The sequence below is a fragment of the Cynocephalus volans genome, chromosome 7, assembly GCF_027409185.1.
Source record: "Cynocephalus volans isolate mCynVol1 chromosome 7, mCynVol1.pri, whole genome shotgun sequence".
NCBI lineage: Eukaryota > Metazoa > Chordata > Mammalia > Dermoptera > Cynocephalidae > Cynocephalus > Cynocephalus volans.
Window position 1 is genome coordinate 65,340,500 of NC_084466.1, and position 19,053 is coordinate 65,359,552.

The 19,053-nt window shown below is 40.7% G+C and overlaps 1 pseudogene; it reads right to left on the reverse strand.

Annotated features, from left to right (window-relative positions):
• Positions 1–14,724: 14,724 nt before the first annotated feature.
• Positions 14,725–16,564, reverse strand: LOC134381918 (tigger transposable element-derived protein 1-like; annotated as a pseudogene).
• Between the last annotated feature and the right edge of the window lie 2,489 nt (positions 16,565–19,053).

Below are 19,053 nucleotides of genomic sequence, written 5' to 3' on the forward strand. Positions count from 1 at the left end.
TAAAAGGCCAAAAACAGCCAAGACAATTTTGAAGAAAATAAATAATAATGAGTCATTCACCCTTGATATCCTGCCAGAAATTAAGACAAACTACAAAGCTATAAAGATTGAAAGTGTGGTGTACAAACAGGGATAATCACATAGACCGATGTAATGGAATAAAGTGTGCTAGGACATTAGACCCTCAATGTGAAAAAATGATAAAATTATATTCTGATTTCTCACCATAAACAAAAGTCAATATAAGTAGATTAAAGACCAAAATATTTTTAAAAAAGAAAATGTTTAACTTTTAGAAGAAAATGTAGTAGAATATTTTCATGACCTTGAGCAGGAGAAGGTTTCTTTACGACATAAAAAGGTAACAACTCATAAAGAAAAATATTATAGAGGGAATTGGAGCTTTCCTTGGAGCTAAGAACACATCTTTTATAAGAGAGTAAGAACTCTGAAAGGACATGAAATTACGGTTGGAATGTGAATATTCACATCGAAGACATTCAAGACTAGACAGTTCCAGTGTTACTGATTTTCCAGCCTTGAAAGTGGGTTGACCCTAGAACAGCATCAATTGGAGTATGCACCATTACTTTATGAGGCATCACGAAAGAAAGAACTGAAAATAATGAAACTATAACACAATGCATTCTTATCGCTTACAACTTTTATTATTCTAAAAACCCTTTTAGGTTTATTCAGGTATAGATTTCTTTCACAGATTACTCTTGTACATTCATTCAAAAAGGAAAAAATATGTAAACTAAATCATTTAAGGCATTCCCCAAACTTTTTCACATTGAGATCAGCTTTTCCAAATCAATTTTACATACAAAGTCATTGATGCCAGTGTTTTTCTATTGTCCTTTCTGTCATTAAGAGCATTGGTGATACAGCATTTCTTAAAAGAAAATGTCATAGTTGTCTCCAGGGCTTTCTTCTAACCCTCTTATCACTCATTCTGCCAATTTTGATACTAGCACTTTCTTTATCTTACCAGTAAGTATCATCAAAAAGTTTCCGGACAACAGCCAGGATTCCTATTCCTTTCTCAAATTATGTTTAAATGGTCTGTAGTTCAAAATGTTGAAGGTTGGCAAATGTCCAGTCATGCCTCTCAGAAATAATAACCTACTCCCTAAACTTTACGTGAACTTGTTCTTTAACTATTTGAATACATATGTACTAAATACATCAAGAATCAGTCTTCTTGGTGGTTTATGTACAACCCCAAGATGTTGATTTCAGATAACTTTAAGCCAGTCCTCTACCGATTCAACCATCACCCATGTATCCACTTTTTATCTTCTTTGAGGAATATCTCATTCTCAGATACTGTTTTATTAACTAAATTACAGCTGACCCTTGAACAAAGTAAGGGTTAGGGGTGCTAACCTTTCACAGAGTCAAAAATCCACACACAACTTCTGACTCCCCAAAAACTTAACTACTGTTAAACTTAGCCTACTGTTAATCAGAAGCCTCACCGATAACATAAACAGTCAATTCACACACATTATGTATGTGGATTGTATGTGTTGAATACTGTATTCTTACAATAAAGTAATCAGAGAAAAGAAAATGCTTTTAAGAAAATTATAAGGAAAAGACAATACATTTACAATACTGTATGTATGTTCACTAAAAACAGTCCTTTGATAAGTGAGCCCACTCAGTGGAAGCCCACATTATTCAAGGGTCAACTATAAACATAGAGACAACTTTTGGCCAGTGCAATTACGTATATCATTACAGTGATATGATCAAGTTCATTATCTCGTTAGTACCATTAGCATCAATTTCAACACATGCCAAAAACTACTGACTACTGAGGTTTCGTCAACATTTCCCTTTTAATTTAATTCATATGTTTTCCTTTAGTTGAATCATATGTTGCTGGGAATTAATCAAATTCTGCTGAAAGTTAGCAAGAAGTTTCTGACAAATTGATGTTCAGTGGTTCAATGCCATAATCGTAGTTCTTTTTAACGCATTGCCTCTGGTAGCTTTGAAATTTCTTCTTGGGTATGCTGAGGAGTTTGGCAATTTCTGTATCTTCAGTTGCATGTCTAGACTTAGCATTCTCAATTATTGGGCACATATCTCAGCAACAAACATAACACAGCTTCATCTGCTTGTAGGAATCTTCCTTCCTTCAATCTCATAATACTCATCAAAAGAATATGGAATCATGACCACGCCTTCAACTACAAAACCCTGCTTTACTAGTATCAAATGCACATGCTGCTACTCTGTTTCCATGTCTATTTGTGTTCAGAATTTATCATTTCAATGTCAAATATCACTGCAACCTTTATTAAGGTATTTAAAATAGAAATTAAACCAACAAGGTACCTAACTCAATTATATGAATATGTAACAATAATATGAATGGCTATGATCTAGTTTGTTCATGTAATGACAAACACATCACAATTCCTGCCTGATCTTTGGCAACTGTAAAACACCATCAATTTTAAGATGCATCCCAATTTTAGAAATGTAAAACATGTACATTTTAGAGCCACTGAAGTATAGTTGAAGAAATTAAGAAGAAAAGGAACTCTGGACTCGGGGTGTCAGTAAGTAGTCTTGGATAGTGGTGAATTTTGAGATGGAGAGCTTGCTTATCCATTTATGTACCCCATATCTCCCACTTCTGCTTGTCCTCTCCTCTACACATATAGGTAACACAAATATTAATAGCATTTACTGAGTGGTTCTTATGTTGTAGGCATCATTTGAAGTGTCATACTGGTGTTGGAGGTAGGGTCCAGGGGGTCCCAATAGTCAGCCTCAACCCGCCCAGTCCTCTTTCCAGGTTCTTGACTCTGCCACAGGAAAGAATTCAAGGGCAGAGTCACAGTAGAAAGTGAAAACAAGTTTAATATAACAGATAAGAAATACAGGTTCCACAGAGAGAGTAGGGCATAGCTCCAGAGACTGAGCAGGGCCCACACCAAGTTTAACACAAAAGTAACTTCAGTACAGACCTCAAGTCTAATACAAAAGCAAGAAAAACTTAAAGTTCAATACAAAGTGCAGGCTGGCTCAAGAGAATGAGGAGCCATTTGCTGAAAGTAAGTCTGATACAAAGTAAAGCATACACACCTCAGCCTGCAAAGTGCAGGTTGCCTCCAGGAAAGTGAGCAACAACCCCTCCTTCTGCTGGGATTCAGCTTTTACTGCTTCTCTCTCTAATGAATATTCAATTAAGGGGGTGCTTTCCATTTACATAACACTTCATCTTGCACACACTCAATCGGTCTTTTCCTGGAGCATGCTCATTGGTCAGACCCTAGCACATGTACCAGGCATATTCAAGAATATTCCATGCTCTCAACTGAGCATGCCCAGCCACTGGATTTGCATAAGCCAGCTCCCTGTGGTCTCATTTTCCCCATGTTGGTGCTGAAAATAATTCTAACTGGCAAAAGTAACATTCCTCCAGGGGAGAGCCCAGGGGCGGGGGTCCTGAGACCTCAGGGAGTGGCTTGTTACCCAGAGGCATGTCCTGAAACCTGAGCCCTGGGAAACTGAGCACCTGCTCTGTCAATACATGCAGTAATCCTCACGGCATTATTAATCTTCACAACAATGCAACAAGCTCACCACTGTTACTACCCTCATGTTACTAAGAAACTGAGGAACAAAGAGGTTAAATCATTTGCTTAAGATAATAAGTGGCAGAACCATTCAAATTCAGGCAGTCTGAATCCAAAGCCTTTGCATTGGTCCATTACACTTCTCTGTTTATAACCCCGTTTTTCTCAGCAGGGTCAGGAACAGCAATCAGAAGTGTCTCACGCCCCTCCAGAGAACTTATCATTGGCTCCTACCTTCTAGCCCTTCCTCTGCCATGCCCCACCTCAGGGTCTCACAAATGCAGTGAAGAGCAACAACAATTAAAGCCAGCGATGTAATAGGACTGCACAGTTTATAAAACGCTTCCATACATTGTATGGCTTAACCTTCACACAACTCTGTCACGTAGATATGATCTCCTCATTCTTACAAATACAGATACACATGTTGTATTAACTAAGGCTAAGACTAAACAGCTATAATAAAGAGACAAAAAAATACAGTGGGTTAAATAAAAGACAGTCGTTCTTCTCACACTTTATCAGGTGGAGCCTGGAGGTCCGAGCCGGCAGGGCAGCGACCTTTTGTGAAGCCAGCGTGGGATCCAGGTTCCCCTGTCTTGCTGGTCTGACGTTCCCTGGGAATGTTGTCCTCATCTGTGCCACAGGAGCTGGGTCAGGATCAGGATCCCCAGGTCCAGGATCCTGTCCAAGAGAAGGAGAAGGGCTGGGCTCAGGGTAGGCAATTTTATCACACATAACCTGTCCTCACATTCCCGCGGTGAGAACTCAGTCGTGAGACCAGACGTAGCTGGGAAGGAGGCTGAGGACTGTAGTGTCCATCTGGGCAGCCATGTGCCCGGGAGGAAGGAACAGACTTTGGAGGACAACAGTTGCTCAGAAAGGCTAAGTGACTTTCCTAAGGGCACATAGCTGATGAGTCAGACCAGCCTTCCAACTCCAGACCCAGGGCTGATTTTCCTGCCCCAGAGCACTTCACAATGGAAAGGTCGGAGACCCCCTAAATAGCATGCCTGCTGAACAACTCAAACAACTAAATTTAGAGGGACTAAAGCCACTTGGTTTTAGATTAAGGAAAGATGGGGCACATGAGAAACCTGTTCACTCTACGTGGGCAACAACCTCCCCTGAGGATTGATTTCTCTCAGAGGTCCCTGCAGAGGTGACAAATGACACAGTCCCCTCCAAATTGTGCAAGGGTTAATTATGCTACCATTGACTCATCCAAATCCTTCTCTCTCTCTTTTTTATTTTACTTTTTTTTTTTTTTTTTGCAACATTTGGACTGCCAGTTTTTCAGCCGTTTTTGGTTTCTCTGCACGTCTGTAGCTCTTATAAAAATTTGGCAGGGATGGAACTGAAAAGGAACAGCTTAACTGAGCAGCTGTTAGTCAGCTCCAGGCAGCACCTGTGAGCTGTACTGTGACATTTTTTGAAGAGGGGGATGAAGAGGGTGAACTGAGACAGAAGAGTCTGGGGCCCTAGGGCTACCATTAAATTAAAAAAAGTTTGAGGCACACCAAGACCATGCAGATATTTGACGGTAGTCACCATGTGGAGGCCAGTAAAGACTAGATGGGAGTCAATGGAATAGGTGACTGAATGAGGACTGTGGAGGAAAAAGCAAGATGAGTGTGTCATCATCAACATGCCCCAAAAAGGGAAGTGGAAATGGTATTGTGGATCCTAGCATTCCATTTCCTCTCCCCACCACCATCCCCACACACAGAGCAGAGGATTGATTTGATGCAGCCGTGGGTCCCTTGTCCATCTCATGATTCAAGATGACAGATGTCCCTTGAGTCTATGCCCTTCTCATCAGCTCTTCTGGAAAATCCCGCACTGAGGTTTCCACGTTCACCTCATGCTTAAATCTTCCTCGGATTGCATCAACACTCTCTCCCTCTTGGACATTTACACCCTACAAACTGTCAGACAACCCTGACCTGCCCCTATTAAATCACGGCTCAGTCAAGCTCCATGGGGCTGGCTCCTTCAACTTTGCTTCTAGCCAGTCCTGCCTTCCTACATCACCTCAGCCGCTCTGCCCTGAGCGTGCACCCTCTTGCTCTCCTGCTCCCTCCCTCGACATCAGCTCCCCAGTGTCCAGAACTGAAGGCAATGACCCCTGCCATCACAGCATGGCACTCCAAAAAGAAAGTGCAACCTTTTCTGACATGGCATTTCATCAACTAACAGAGTGGTTTTGCATGTATATCACCTTCTACACGATGCAAAGTTGGTGGCGTTTAGCACAGCAACTGCCAGGTGTCTGGCACGGACATAACCCTCTCCCTTCCAAAGATCACCTCCACTTCAGGGACTCTTCCAGGTCAGGAATAAGAAACTAGTGATTAATGCCACTCCACCCAACCTACAGGTGTAAAAACAGGCCAGAAGTGGCAGAATAGCTGAACTAAGATCTTGGAGTGGGTAGCCTGGAGCAGCACTTCGCAAACTCCAATGTGTATGCCAAATAGCTGGAATCTCAGATTTGCATTTCTAACAAGCTCCCAGGGGATGCTGCCCTTGTCTCCACAACTTAGTGACTGCATTTGTCACCCCTCATTGCACCTGCTTTTTAGTCTGTTGAACAGATTTATAAAATTCTGTACTTCAACTCTGTGATAAAATGTGGATCATAAATATGAGGCGACATGAAATGATCCTGGAGTTATGAATCTAGCATTTACATTTGGGTGCTGAGAATCCAAAGTTTTCCATTCGCCCCTGCTTTTTTCAACCATTAAAAAAGCTTTCTAAAGATGTTTACTTCCAGCCCTAACATACATTTTGATAACTTGAAGTTAATTTTTTGCCATCGTTTGCCATCGTTTTCCTTAAGAAGTTCTTGCTCTTATTAGTGAACATTTATTTTTAAATATGAGAAGGAAAACAGAAAAGAATTCACCTCTAGGATTAACACTCCATATTACAGTTTTGAGTTTTTAAGCCACATTTAGTCATGCTGGTAATTTTCCTTGAGTACTTTATTTCCTCCAATTGCTCCAAGCAACTTATACACAAAAGTTCCATATCTTCCATTCAATATGTGCATGTCACCTTGATCCTCTAAAATGAAAGGACATTTTTCAGTACCCGGCATGAGGCAGCTGAGAGATCTCAACACCTTATCACAGAGCCTGCTGCAAGGTGACATTTCATAAAACGAATCAACTGATTATGACTTTAAATTATAAGTCTACCTTTTCAAATTCCCTATAGGTAATTCCTAAATGGTCTTGCTGAAAGTAGCAGATTTGTTAAGATAAATTACCCTGAAAATGAGACATAATACTCTCCCCACTCTCATTCCATCTCAATGGGGGGATTAAAAAAGAAACAGTTTTATTGCAATAAAAGCTAGACCAGAAAAATATTTTGTCATCACTAATTTAAGGTAATTATCCCTGACATTGTATTGTATATTAATCTTCGTTACTCAATGAAAATTAACTTTCTCACCAGCAGAAATGCACTGTATAATGCCCCTTATTTTCTTTAAAATCAAAAGATTTTTCCAAACAATTTAATCAGTAGATAATACTTGTTCTAACAAATTTCAACCCTTTTTCTATTTCTTAAAGTTTCTTAAGTCATGTCATCTTTTATTGGAATATATTTTACTAACTTTCTAGCAGTCAAATGAACATTTCTTTATACTTCAGTACAACATGTGATTAAATGCAGGGTAACATAAGCCTACATAAGCAAAAAGATACTGTTTAGGCACTGGGGAAATAAAGATTATTAATAACAAGTAACTCCATGAAATAACGGCCAATCTGTTGACTATTTCAGTCGCCCGTTCATTCCTTAAATGTTTTTTTGAATGCCTATCATGTGATTAACCTTGTGTAAGTCAGAGATAAATAGGGCATGGCCTCTGTTGCCACATTGTTCATGGTTGTCTGGGGAATAAGACTAGTAAGAACAATTACCATTCAGTGTGATAAGTGCACAATAAAAGAATGCTTGTGGATCTGTGGAAGCATTTTGGAGAAGCATCTAAGTATAGAGTTCAAGAAAGTAATACACAGAAGATACTTGAGTTTGATGTGTAGGAGTTCGTCATGCTTAGAAAGGAGAAGAGGAAATGAGTTTACCTGAACAGGGGAATAGCACCTGCAAAGGTCAGGAACTTATGGGGACAATGCACATGAAGAAACTTCACATAGATCAGAATGGCTGGGCATAAAAAGTAGGAAGGCAGGAATGAGAAGAGATGTGCCTGGAGAAGCATTGGAAAGTAGATGGAAGAAGACTCAACCCCAGTCCTCCAAGTCCAAACACCAGTGCTTCCACCATGCTAAGCTGTGCAGGACAGTTGTACAAAAAGCCAGGAGTAGTGTGCATTCTGGAGACCAGACAGGCAGAGAGCACTTCAGGATAGACAGTCAAGGAAGGCTCCATGGAATACAGTGACACTGCGCTATATATGGAAGAATGTTTCAGGAAGGACAGTGCCATTGTGTGTTATGCTCAGAATGATTCTCAACCGGCTAACTCCTGGGTCCTTGACAATTGAGACTGACTTCCTTTGGGAAGCGCCCTCTACGCCCTCTTCTCACCACACCCCCACTGACTAGACGCCCTCCCCTGTGCTGCTAAAGCAGCCTGTACTCACCTCTACCACAGCACTAAGCACACAGTGCCAGGGTCACTTCTCTTCCTTTACCCCTCCCAGAAGTTTGTTTCCTGAGGAAAGGGATGGCACATTCTGTAACTGTTCATGTTTTTACACCCACAGCATAGTGCCTGTGCCATAGTAAGTGTTTGAAAAATGTTTGTCAGAATGGACGGATGAATGGTTGAATGGATCAATACATGAGCAAGCTAATAAATTATAAGCTATTTGAGAACAACGAAAGTCCTCATTGTTTTGTATGTCCACCCTACATTCTCGTGTTAAGTGTTTTTTGTTTTTTGGGTTTTTTTCAACTTGCTAAATAAACCTAAATAAGACCCAGGATAAGGAGGGGGTAGAAAGTCAAGCAAAGTGCCCCAGAAATTAAGAAAACAGAACATATTCCAGACACCATTGTAAAGGAAAATTAACGTGAAACAAACTGAAATAAATTCTGACTCAACTGTTCAACACCACTGAGTCCACTTCACAGAACCATTTCATAAAATTTCCATACGGACCAGTTTTGCCCCAGGAAACTGCACTAGAACTGGATTCTGAATGTCCTGGACAGGGGAGTCTTGGTGTCAGAAGCAGCCCCTGCAGCAGCGTGAGCACCAGCTCTGCATCCTCTCCCTTATTCTGTCCATAGTGCAGTGAGAGAGGCATCACTTTCAGCCAAATTCACAAATAGGGCAGCCTGCCATAGATTCATAGGTGAATTAACACAAAATTAAATACAAATTTAAACAACTAATTCATTTAAATTCAAATACTAGTTTTTCAGTCCCTGTCACCTATCCAGTACTGTTGTAAAGTAAACAATAAAAGAACAGATTTAAAAAAAAAAAAAAACCCTATTCCAGATGTCTGCTTTCAAAGCCTTGTACTTTCTGTAGGAAGAAAATACTTATATACGTATATGAAACTGAAGAATTATCAGCAGTGCAGGAAACTAGCTAGATTATTAGCACCAGTACTAGTCAAGTTACTGTAAGTACTAGGTGACTGGCTATCCTAGGGGAGATTACTTCATCCCCCACAGTGTCCTACAGAGAGCTAGTGAGTGAAATGAAAGAATACCTTTGTATTAGTTTCCTGTTGTGGCTGCAATAAATTACCACAGACTTGGTGGCTTACAACAGAAATTGATTCTCTCACAGTTCTGGAAGCCAGAAGTCTGAAAACATTATCAGTGGGCTGAAATGAAGGCATCACCAGGACCACACTCACCCCGGAGGCTCTAGGGGAGAATCCATTCCTTGACTCTACTACCTTCTGGTGGCTGCCAGAATTTCTTGGCTTGTGGCCTCATCACTCCAACCTTCAAGGTCAACATCTCCAAATCTTTCACTGCTCTGTCTTCACACCACCTTCTCCTCTGTGTGTCTGTGTCAAATCTCACTCTGCTTCCCTCTTACGTGGTTCCATTTAAGGCCCACCCAGATAATCCAGGACAATCTCTTTAACTTAATTATCTCTGCAAAGTATTTGCCATATAAGGTACATTTACAGGTTCCGAGGGTTAGGACTTGATATCTTTGGCTATTACAACCATCAGACCTACACTCTTAGACCTTTCTCACCATCTCCTCCCCCTCAGTTCCAGCTGACATCTCCACCTTATTCAGATATAAGAGACATAATCCCTCACCTTGCCCGCACCAAATCTGTCCCCATCTTTGCCTGCCTGAAACCTCTTCTTCTCTCCTATTGTAGAGGAGGATACGTCCCTCCTCCTGTCAAACCCCGTCCTTCCACTTGTGTTCCTCAGTTCGACCCTCCCATTTCTCAAGGACTTTTCTTCTTTAATTTCTTCCCTCCACCCTCCCTCCCCACCAGTATCATTTCTCTCTCCCTTCTCGCTGAATTTCTTTCAATAGCATATAGTAGGCTCAGGTACTTTCATCTTTAGAAAATCTTCCTCTTGGCTCCATATCCCCACATCCCCTCTCACTCTACCTTATTTCCTTGATCCTCTTCTTATATAATTTCTTGAAAGAATCTTTTAAACACAAAACATCCACTTCGTCACCTCTGGTTCTCTCTTTCACTTGATCTAGCCTGGCTTCTCACCATCACCACCCAAAATGTCTCTTGTCAAGGTCATGAAGGACTCCACCAGTCAGTAGCATTCAAGATGGGGGTCACACCTTCTGTATTGGTCAGCTTTCTGTGACTTATAACAGAATACATGAAACTGGGTAATTTATAAAGAAAAGAAATTTATTTCTTACAGTTCTGGAGGCTGAGAAGTTCCAAGTCCAGAGGGCACACCTGGTAAGGGCCTTCTTGGTAGGAACTCTCTGCAGAGTCCTGTGGCAATGCAGGGCATCATGTGACAAAAGATCTAAGAGCAACAGCAGGCTCACTTTCTCTCATTCTATAGTCACCAGTGTCACTGTCATTATAACTCCCTCATCCATTAACCCATTAACCTATGAATGAATTACTCCATTTCTGAGGGCATAACCCTCATGATCCAATTACCTTTTAAAGGCTCCACCTTTCAAATACTGCAGTCGAATTTCTCACCCCTTAACACTGCTACGATGGAGACCAAGTTTCAACATGAGCTTCAGAGGGGGCGTTGAACTCGTAGCCCCTTCTTTCTTCAACAGCTCTCCCCCTTGGCTTCTTTGACCTCATGCTCCCCTGATTTTCCTTCTACTTCCCCTTCCACTCTTTCTTAAACTCTTTTTCTACCCATTCCCTAAATGTTGAGGAACCTTAAGACTCAGTGGCAGGCATAGCTCTCCATTCTATATCATCTTTCCCTAGGTACTCTCAATAATTCTTTTGGAGTTAAAGATAAGTGTTAGGCTGTCGACTCTGAAATTTCTTCCTCTGAGCCACAAATCTCCTCTGACATCTGTAGACAAATATCAAAATTCCTACTTTACATCTTCACTTGGATATCTCACAGAGAACTCAGATTAATATCCCCAAAGCAGGATGTTTCATCTCTTTATTCCTACCCTCTATTTTCAGCCTTATCCATCCAATCAGCTATTCACCCAGGAAAACCATAGGTGGGTAAGAACAAACAAAGGAAGACAGGAGAAGTGTATTTCAGACTGATGTCATTGTCCAAATGTGCAGGAATTTATGGGGACAATGCACATGAAGAAACTGTCTTCACACGGTAATGCAGGATTTGGGCACCTTCCATCCTGTGGCTCCACTATCCCCTTGGGCTTCAGAGTGCTTTGAATCCAGCCAGAATTCCAGGGCAGAAAGAGTAGAGAATTCACAGTTATTTCTTAAAACTCCAGTCCAGAAGAGAAGCATATGACTTCTACTCACATCCTACTGGTGAAATTGATGCAAAGGATCCAGGAAGTGTAGTCCCTGGCTCGGCAGTATAAAGGAAAGCACGAATTTGGGGTGGGCAGCTTATTGTCTCTGCCAAAGCCACTTAGACCAGGAGCCCAGGATAGGGGCTGATCTGGGGAGAATTAAAGATCTGAGGAGAAATTATGTTTTTTAAAAAAGAGAAAGAGAATTTTCAGGGGAAGAAAGAAAAGAAGGAGAGGGTTATAAGAGGATTGAGAAGGGAAATAAGGTGGTAACGGTAGTACAGTATATTCACAAGGGGATTTCCTACCTCACACCCTCCCTGGTCAGCTTACCTGAAGCCCTGACTCTCTGAACCCCTACAGGCTGTAATCTCTCTAGGGCAGAAAGAGATAATCACTCCATGAGACCACCACGGAAGACAAACTGAAAGATGGATTTCTACAAACTCCTGCCAGCATTTTGAAGTGAACGCACACACAAATATGTTCTGACAGTTGCAAGAAAAGGATAAATAATGAAGTAGATCTAGAAAAAGATATTGTTGGTTAATCGTTCCCTGCCACTCTCTTATGTTCCCCTGGGTGTCTGTTACAAATGAAGTTTTTAGTAAGTGTAGTTTTCGAGAGAGCCTGACATCTCGCCTTGGGATTTGGCAGCCTTATGTAATAAGCTGCCAGAGGACGGTATGGCAGGCAATGAAGAATTGGGAGCACTAAACCTCCCTTCCTCCTTTTCTACTTCATGTTCTCACTATGCAGAAGTGGGTCATGAACTTGAACTTTATTCAATTCAAGTGCAGTGAAAGATCAGCTAACAATGCATATCCCTGGCTTGGAGAAAACAGAAAATCACCAGGTCATGACAGAGTATGGATCATAGAGGGCACATAAGGGCCACAAACAATGACCAGATTGACAGCCAACAGCCCTTCTGCCTCTGAGAAGTTTGGCTTTCCAGTAGAATCAGAGATTTGGGACACTGGCCACACCAGAACAGAGAACGTGGGCTGGGGGTGGAGTAGAAAGTGCCACATCAGGTGGAGAGCAGTACAGTCCCCAACCATGAACTGTAAGGTCTAAAGCCTCCTCGGGACAAAGATTTGGGGGATAATTCAGCTCTAATAGGATGCTCTATGACTGTTACGAATGAAAAATAAACAGCTCCTGTCAGTTTTCCATAAGTCAGAGTAGCTGTGGGACATGTTCTCACCCATGTAGTTGCCACAAAGACTTCCAGCTACGTTACCATGGAGACAGCCTAGAAATCAAAGACATGACTTAAATTTTTAAAACCTAATCCATGGAAGAGAAACACTGATAATTTGAATCGTTTTCCATTGAGACTAGTGATACTAATCTTGGGGCAAAAGAGAAATTAACATATTTTTCTATATAGTTTATAAGCTGTGGCACCAGATTTATCTCACTATGTTATTAGTTTAGATCCAGAAGTTTTTACGGTACAGCAGCTTCATCCTGTCAATTTATCAATGTATATATGTATGATTTATAATATACACTAGAGCCACACATAACAAATGTGTTAACTACCTCCTCCCCTCGAATAACCTATGTTCTGTTCTGGTACAGTGTCAGAAGATGACATAAGAATAATTCATTGCCATTTAACTAACATTCAGTATAGCTGGTGTCTTGTTAAGACATTAAATATGGTCATGACCATAAAATAGAAAGAAAGCTTTTACACCTTTTTCAAAACCCACCCCCCAGGAATTTAGGGAGCATTCACACAGGGACTGGGTAGTCAGGTTCACCAGAATGAGTGTAAGGAGGATTCCACAGCTAAAACACCTTTGTTTAGAAAAAGTAAGAAATTTCCTATACGGTATGACTTGGTATCTTCTCAAATCCCACCTATCTAAAAGTAACCTCTCACTGGTCTTGGAAACCCCGCCCTTCCTAATTAAAACTGTCACCTGAGAGTCATTCATTCTTTTACTTTAGACAGCAAATGAAGGGCCAGTGTCTCCAGAGATGTGAGGGAACAGAAGTCCAAAGAAACCACTTTGGTTGTTGACAGAGAAGACACGGGATCACCAAACAAGTGTCGCGGGCTGAAGCAAATCCTCACAAGACTCAGCAAGCAGTAAGAGCGGGGCAGGAGTTCTCTCCAGACAAGAAAGGCAGGAGAAGGGGCATGAAGTTTAAGGAACCCTTGTCTCCCAGGCCACCTCTCTTAGAAAGAGAATGAGAGTTTACACTCAGCAAAAATTCACTAGATTTACTAAGAATGTAGGGAATCTGTTCCTCTAGCATCCAGCTCCTCTTTCTCTCCCTTGCCCCAGATCCTCAACCTACTTCCCATTCCTGCCCACCAACCTCAACACGTACTAACTCTGGAAAAGAAAAAATCATGAGCAGTAGAAACTTCCAATATCCGTTCTTCCTTTCTTCCTTCCATAGAAAAATCCCAATTCTGTCTTGGGAGGCAATGTTCTCAATTAAAAATATTCACCTCCCCAGACTCTCTTGCAGCTTAGAACAGCCATCGAACTCAGTTCTGGTCAATGAGATAAGAGCAGAGTGGGAAAACACTTGATTTCCTCATGCAAAAGAATAAAAATTATTTGACCCAAACCTTTCACTTTTGCCATTTCCTCCTCCCTCCTGCTAGAATGCAGGCACAAAACTGTATATGGGCAAAAGGCTAGTAGACTTTTGCTGTTTTCTTGCAATCATGAGTAGAAGAACCATGCCCTCAGGATGGTAGTGGGTGGCTAAAAGGAACCTTGATCTCTGAAGTTTTCTTTGAAGACCGAGTCTGGACTTTTCACCTTCAAAATAATTGTTATATGAGAACAACAAAAGCTGTTTTATGCCACTAATGATGCTCTTGTCTGATATACCATGGCTCTTACTTAGCAGTGTGAGAGTTTCCATGTGAGGAGACAAATAATAACATATGAGGGAATTATGTGAGAATAAGCCAATGGGAGATACAGGCATACCTCAGAGATTCCTCAGGTTTGGTTCCAGATCACCACAATAAAGTGACTATTTCACTAAAGCAAATCACATGAATTTTTTGATTTCTTAGTGCATATAAAAGTTATGTCTACACTATATTGTAGTCTATTAAGTGTAAATAGCATTAGTCTAAGAAAATATTGTACATACCTTAATTTAAAAACACTACTGCTAAAAACTGCTAACAATCACCTGAGGCTGCAGCAAGTCATAATCTTTTTGCTGGTGAAGGGTCTTGCCTTGATGTTGACGGCTGCTGACTGATCAGGGTGGTGGTTGCTAAAAGCTGAGGTGGCTGTGGCAATTTCTTAAAACAAAGCAATGAAGACTGCTGCACTGATCGACTCTTCCTTTCATGGAAGATTTCACTGTAGCGTGTGATGCTGTTTGATAGCATTTTACCCACAGTAGAACTTCTTTCAAAATTGGACTTGATACTCTCAAACCCTGCCACTGCTTTAATAACTAAATTTATATAATATTATAAATTATTTGTTGTCATTTCAATGATGTTCACAGCATCTTCACCAAGAGTAGATTCCATCTCAAGAAACCATGTTCTTTGCTCATCCATAAGGAGCGACTCTTCATCTGCTAAAGTTTCATCATGAAATTGCAGCAATTCAGTCACATCCTCAGGCTCCACTTCTAATTCCAGTTCTCTTGCTTCTTCCATCACATCTGCAGTTACTTCCTCAAGTGAAGTCTTTTAACCCTCAAAGTCATCCATGAGGGTTAAAATTAACTACTTCCAAATTTCTGTTAATGTTGGTATTTTGACCTCCCATGAATTATGAATGGTCTTAATGGCATCTAGAATGGTGAATCCTTTCCAGAAGGTTTTAAATGTACTTTGTCCAGATCCACCAGAGGAATTACTCTCTATGGCAACTATACCATTTCAAAATTTATTTCTTAAATAATAAGACTTGGAAGTTGCATTTACTCCTTGATCTATGGGCTGCAGAATAGATGTTATGTTAGTAGGCACAAAAAATTTAATCTCTTTTTGCATCTCCATCAGAGCTCTTAGATGACTACGTACATTGTCAGAAAGCAGAAATATTTTGAAAGGAATCTTTTTTTCTGAGCAGTAGGTCTCAACACTGGCCTTAAAATATTCAGCAAGCCATGCTGTAAACAGATGTGCTCTTATCCAGGCTTTGTTGTTCCATTTATAAAGCACAAGCAGAGTAGATCTAGCATAACTCTTAGGGGCTCTAGGATTTTCAAAATGATAAATGAGCATTGGCTTCAGCTTAAAGTCATCAGCTGCATTAGCCCCTAACAAGAGAGTCAGCCTGTCCTTTGAAGCTTTGAAGCCGGGTATTGACTTCTCTTCACCAGCTATGAAGGTCCTTGATGGCATCTTCTTCCATGTTCGGTGGATACAGCAAAGCCCATTGTTTGCTGTATCCACCTTCATAAATGATCTTAGCTAGATCTTTTGGATGACTTGCTGCAGCTTCTGCATCAGCACTTGCTGCTTCACCTTGCACTTTTATGTTATGGAGACAGCTTCTTTCCTTAAACTTCAAGAACCAGCCTCTGCTAGCTTCAAACTACCTTCTGCAGCTTCCTCACCTCTCCCGTCTTTCATAGAATTAGAGAGAGTGAAGGACTTGCTCTGGATTAGGATTTGGCTTAAGGCAATGTTGTGGCTGGTTTGATCTATCCAGACCATTAAAATTTTCTACATATGAGCAATAAGGTTGTTTCACTTTATTATTCATGTGTTCACTGGAGGGCACTTTTAACTTCCTTCAAGAACTCTTCCATTGCGTTCACAACTTGGCTGTTTGGTGCAAGAGGCCTACCTCTTGGCTTATCTTAGCTTTCAATGTGCCTTCCTCACTAAACTTAATCATTTCTACCTTTTAACTTAAAGAGAGGGATGTAAGCATTCAGATCCCACTACCAGCCAGTCACCTAAATAAATAAATAAATAATAAATAAATAAATAAATAAATAAAGTTTTTAAAAATAAATAAACAAGATAAAATGGGAAATGTGTGACTCCTTCTTTCACTCAAACACTTAGAGGCCATTTTAGGGTTACTAATTAGCCTAATTTCAATATTATTGTTTCTCAGAGAATAGGGAAGCCCAAGGAGAGACAGAGAGATGGGGGAACAGCCTTTAGGAGGACAATATGCACAACATTCATGGATTAAGTCTGCCGTCTTATATGGGTGTGATTCGTGGAGCCCCAAAACAATTACAACAGTAACATAAGAGATCACCTATCACAGATCACCATAACAGATATAAAAATAATGAAAAGTTTAAAATATTGCAAGAATTACCAAAATGTGCCACAGAGACACATGTCACATGCTGTTGGAAAAATAGTGCCAATAGACTTGCTCAATGCAGGGTTGCCACAAAACTTACACTTGTTAAAAAACACTGTACCTGCAAAGCACAATAAAGCAAACACAATAAAATGATATATGGCTATACATATTAAGGACCTATTGCAAGGAATTAGCTTAGTGATTGTGGGGGATGACTAGGCAGATGTAAAATCTGTAGGTCAAGCCGTCAAGAAGGGTAAGCTGAAAACTCTCAGGTGGAAGCTAAATCTGCGATCCACAGGCAAGGTATGCATGGTTGATGCACAGCAAAGCCAAAGCAGTAATCACATAGTCTGAGGTCTTTGGCATTGGCTGGTTGATTAGAGTAAGCCTAGAACTGAAATAGAAGGACAGCCTAGTAAAGTTTTACTTGATCTGTATAAGAGGAAAAGCTCTAGGTACAGTGGACAGTAGTCTAACTTGAATCACCAAAACAGAGAAGCACAGTCCCTCAGTCAATCTCCAGCTTGACTTGGCAGTTCATAGGCCTATATCTCCTTGAATAAAGGGGAGGACAGATCCTTTTGAGAAAGGACCCTGCAATGCTTCCAAAACGTATACCATTAATCTTACCAAAATGCACCTAAAGCCATTTACTAGAATAATTGAGCATTGAGGAAGGGAAAATAATCAGACTTTCTGGGGGTTTACCAGACACTGACTCTGAACTGACAGTAATTCCTGGAAACCTAAGTGCCACTGTTCTCTATCAGTCAAAGCAGGACCATGTGGAGGTCAAGTGATCAATGGAGTTTTGTCTCAGGTCTGCATTACAGTGGGTCCAGTGAATCTCATCACAGTCTATGGTTATTTCACCATTTCAAGCATGCATAATCAGAATAGACATGTTCACAAACTGGAAGATCCTCCATATTCAGTTCCCTGACTCATGAAATGCAGCCTATTATTGCAGAAAAGTCTGAGTAGAAGCCACGAGAACTCCCCCTACCTAGGAAAATTGTAAACCACAAGTAATACCACATTCCTAAAGAAGTTGCAAAGATTAATGCCACAATGAAGGTCTTGATAGATGCAGGGGCATTGATTCCTAACTCCTAACACATATGTATTCAACTCACCTGTTTGGCCTCCAAAGAAGACAGATCTTAGAGAATGACATGGATTATCATAAGCATAATTAAGTGGCAACTCCAACTGCAGCTGCTCTTCCAAATGTTGTTTCATCACTGGAGTAAGTCAATACTTTCCCTGGTACTTATTATATAGGTATAGAACTGGAAAATTATTTTTTCTCTATACCTATTAGTAAAAACTATCAGAAACAGTTTGCTTTCATCTAGAAAAGCCAGCAAAACACCTTCTCTGTCCTACTTCAGACATAGATCAATTCTCCAGCCCTATGTCATAATCAAGTCTACAGGGACCATGATTGCCTTCCCCCTCCACAGAATATCCATTAAATTGATGACATGATGTGGATTGGTCCTTGTGAGTGGGGTGTAGCAACTACTATAGACATATTGGTATGATACCAATATACAAAAAAATAGAAAATAAATTCCGCAAAAATGACAGGCCCTGCAACCTCAGTGAAATCTCTAGAGGTCCAGTTGTCTGGAAAATGTTAAGATATCCCTGCCCAGGAGAAAGATAATTGCATCTGTTCCTTCCTACCAATAAGAAAGAGGTACAACACCTTTGGATTTTTAAGAGATGATATATATACCTCAACCCATTCAATAAGTGACCCATGAAAAGCTGCCAGAATAAGAGAAGGCTCTGCAAAGGGCCCAGACTGCCACGTAAGGTTCTCTGCTGCTTAAACTATATAACCCATCAAATATGATGGTCCTTGGAGTGGCAGTGGCAGATAAAGATGCTGTTTGGAGCCTTTGGCAAGCTCCTATAGGCAAATGGCAGCAAAGACTCAAGATTTTGGAGCAAAGTTGTACCATCCTCTTATACTCATTTTGAGAAACAGCTTTTGGTTTGCTACTGAGCCTTAGCAGAGACTAAACACTTGTCCATGGGATACCAAGTTGCCATGCAACCTGAACTGCCCATCACGAACTGGGTACTGTCTAGCCCATCATGCTATAAAGTTGGGTGTGCACGCAGCACTCCATCATCAAATGGAAATGATGGGTATGAGATCTGGCTTAAGCAGGTCCTTAAGATACAAGTACGTTGCACAAGGAAATGCTCCAGATGCCTGCAGC